This window comes from Dipodomys spectabilis, unplaced genomic scaffold (assembly GCF_019054845.1).
Source record: "Dipodomys spectabilis isolate Male_0828 unplaced genomic scaffold, ASM1905484v1 ptg000396l, whole genome shotgun sequence".
Taxonomy (NCBI): Eukaryota; Metazoa; Chordata; class Mammalia; order Rodentia; family Heteromyidae; genus Dipodomys; species Dipodomys spectabilis.
Genome location: NW_024871073.1, coordinates 194,229 through 198,394, shown reverse-complemented (window position 1 = coordinate 198,394; position 4,166 = coordinate 194,229).

Sequence of the window (4,166 nt, the reverse complement as noted above, 5' to 3'; positions counted from 1 at the left end):
GATGGTAGACTTCAGCCAGAATATAAGGCTTCAATTTTTAAATGGCAGAGAGGGATGCTTTGGTCAAGCTGCAGGTTCAGACTGAGGACTCTTCAGGGCTTTTCCTAGCTTGACCAGGTGGGGGGCTGGCCATGGCAACCTGTTGACTGCCCATCATCCATACATCATACATCCATATACAGAGACATGGAGTTATTGCCTCATTGGGGGGGGGGGCAGTTCCAGGTTTTTAATATGAGCCTAGGCCCTGTCCCTGAGCTCCTTTTGTTCAAGGGTAGTGCTCTTCCCTTGAGCCACAACTCCATTCATTTTTTTCATGTGATATCTTAGAAATAAGAGTCTCACAGACTTTCCTGCCCCCGCTGAATTCAAATTGGCAATCTCTACATCTCAGCCTCCTGAGGAGCTAGTATTACATGCATGAGCCCATGGCTCATGCATGGCTTCTTTTCTTCTTGTTGTTCTTTTGTATAATTGTAACAATCTGAAATCTTTATGGTGTCATTCCAATGGTTTGCATTCAAAGTAAACTACCCAGGCCTGGAGTTCAAATAATAGGACTGCCACCCACAAATGGAAGGAGATCCTTCCTATTCATGGGAATGCTAATGGAATATTATGAAAGCAATAAACTTGCAGCTAATCCATGATTCTATTTTAGAATGCCACACAAAAATTATTGGATATATATATCTTCCATTCCAGCACCATGGTATAATTCCCCTAATGGAAGTCTATTGTCTAATTTTTAATTAAGGCTTTTGTAAGTATTCAACCGTGATACTTCATTAAATGGAGGCACTATTTAGTAATGAATAATTAGTAATTATATATACATATATAATTTAATATCCTCACCTTCCCTCTCTATGTATGCATATATACATATATATACATATCTATCTATCTATCTATCTATCTATCTATCTATCTATCTATCTATCTATCTATCTATCTATCTATCTATCTATCTATCTATCTATAAGGCACTCCTATGGCTTGATCACAGGTCCTCAGAATTCCTGGCAGCTCAGTTTGCTAGAGGCTGGTGTGCTAAGACTGTGACCCCATTTATGGATTGGCCATTGAAGACCGTGAGTTGAAATCCTAGCATGGCCAAAAATTTATTTGTGGATTAAGAAGCCAATTTTGACATATTTATTTTTTCCTTCTCTGAGAAAGTCCTGGGTCTCAATATGATGCATAATCCATATGTGGATATATCCTATGTGATATGATGTAATAAAAATGTTATATGTGTAATAATACTAAATAAATAAGGGTAATAAGCGTCATACACAGTAAACATATGCAAGTAAATAGATCTCATATATTAATATTCCTTTTTCCAGTGCTGGGGATTCAATTCAGGCCCTGATAACTACTCTGAATTTCTTATCTTCAAGCACGGTGAGCCTTTGCCCTTCACCTACAGTGCTACAGGGTTATCCATACCCTGAGTTCAAATACAAGGCCTGCCAGGAAAATGGTGCAAATTCCAAACCAGGGCTTTATTGTTGTTATTATTATTATTATTATTAACCGAGCACAGGGCTTGCACTCAGGTCTTGGCATTTCTGTCACAGCAGACCCTTGTATCCGAGGACCCGAGTTCAAATCTTGTGGCTGGCAAAAAAAATAAAAATAAAAATAAAGGAGAAGCATAAAACTGAGAAGTTCAAGAAGGTGGTTTTACTTTTTTTTCCCTTTGTATTGTGACCATCCTGGGTCTAAATGACAAGTCCCAGAAAGTGTACATGACCTTGCATTGCTGATGTTTGGCAAGCTATTAAGGAAGCCATACTGAAACTGGCAACTTAGTTCTGGAGGTTGAATCCCGGGATTGCCACTAATGAATAGTCGAGATTCTAAGAAACCCATTCCCATATACATCCATACAAATGGATGTTATAAAATTAACAATTAAATTGGTAGTTAGTGTATGCTTATAAAATTATACACAACAATTATACTACATTGACTAATTTTCAATTATTCCTTTATTATGTATTCAACTATGATAGTTAAAAAGCAAGGAATAATTTAATTGCCAATAATCGGTAGTAATATTGTATATGCAATTTCATAGTATACAGACATATGTCTCTTGTTTTATGCATCTACATCTATCTATCTATCTACGAATCTACACATTTATCTGTTTATACACTTGTCACTACTGGGGCTCAGTGGTAGAGTACTCGCCTAGTACATGCAAAGTCCTAGGGTCGATTCCTCACTACTGTGTGCATAGATAAATCTGGAAGTTGTGCTGTTGCTCAAGCAGCTGAGCACTAGCTCAGCATAAAAGCTTAGAGACTGTGTGTCAAGACTCTTACTCAAGACCCAGGAATGGCACCAAAAAAGATAGAATGTTCTGACTACAACTATATAAGGATATCACTGCAAATACCTCATCACAGAGCAAGTCTGGAGTCTCGTGCAGACAGCTGCTGTCTCACCTGAATTAGCCAGACGTAAACCGTTGCAACTCAGCTGCACAGAACCAGATGCTGCTGGCTCGCTCACCTCTGTCATCCAGGATACTTGGGAGCTAAGATCTGACACTGGTGAGTTTAAAACCCAGCCCTGGCAGGAAGTCTGCGAAACTCTGAGCTGTGCCTCAAAGTGGTAGAGCTCTAGCCTTGGGCAAAAGATCTTAGGACAGTAACCAGGCTTTCAATGCAATCCCCGTGGCTGACTCCACTTTCCCCCCCAAAACCCCTCTAAATCATTAGATGTGATCTTTGTGTGCTTTTTGATGTGTTTCTGAAAGAATGGTGATATTGATGAAAGCACCCTAATTCTAAGTTTGTGGGATACAGCTATGTGATGAGTCGTTCATGAAGTTTCGTGTGCTGAGTCCTACTTTCATCTGGTTCTTGTAAGAGCTCCCCAAGTCAGATGATTGTGCTGAAGAGAAACTTGAGGCTCAGATATGTCCCCACGTCAGGGCCAAAATTATGTTTGTCTCCTGCAGACAATTGTTTGGGTTTATTTTTCTCAGTCATGAACCTTGAACTCAGAGCCTAGCCCCTGACCCTTCCCTGTTGGGCTCATGGCTAGCCCTCTACCACATGGAGCCAAGGATCCCCTTGCAACAGAGTGTTACAGTCTAGGTATCTACAGCTGAGGTCTGTCATCCTGCTTACCCAGGAAGCTGAGATATGATGATCTCGGTTCCAAACTATCCCAGACACAAAAGGTCCCATGAGACTCTAATCTCCTTTTCACCACTTAGAAATTTGAACTGGAAGCTGGGAGCTGGTGACTCCCACCTGTCATCCTAGCTACTCAGAAGCCTGAGAGTTGAGGATCACAGTCCAAAGCCAGGCAGGGCAGGAAATTGCTTGAGAGGCTTCTCTCCAGTGAACTACCAAAAACCTCCAGGGATGCTGTAGCTCAAGTGGTAGAGCAATTGGATTTAGCTGAAGAACTCAAGGACAGCTCTCAGGCCTAGATATGAATTCCTCCAACTTCCAAAAAAAAAAAAAAAAGAAAGAAAGAAACCTGAAGTGGAGTGCTGGGAATGTGTCTTAGGTGTAGAGTGCTTTGCCTGTATGAATCCCTGGGTTTGATTCCATAGTACCACATACTAGAAAAAGACTGAAGTGGCTATGTGGCTTAAGTGATAGAATGCAATCCTTGTACCGGAGAAACTCAGGTCCAGTGTTCAGGTCCTTAGTTCAAGCTCCAGGACAAGTGTATGCACACACATACATGTGCACACAGACACCCACACACACACATAGATACACACAAACAAACACAGATACCAGAAGTGAAAGTGTGACACAAAATGGTAGAACACTGAGCTTCTATTCTGAGCTCATGGTCAACACTGAGGCCCTGTGTTCAACCCCATTTCAGGGATGCAAAGCTGGTTCAATATACACAAATCAATTAATATTATTCATCATATCAACAGGAGCAAGAATAAGAACCACATGGTTATCTCAATACATGCAGATTAAGCATTCGACAAGATCCAACACCCCTTTATGATGAAGGTTTTGGAAAAATTATGAATCCATGGAACATTCTTCAATACAATAAAGGCTGTATAGGACAAACCTACAGCCAGCATTATACTTAATGGTGAAAAACTAAAGCCATTTCCTCTTAACTCAGGAACAAGACAAGGATGTCCAATCTGTCCACTTCTT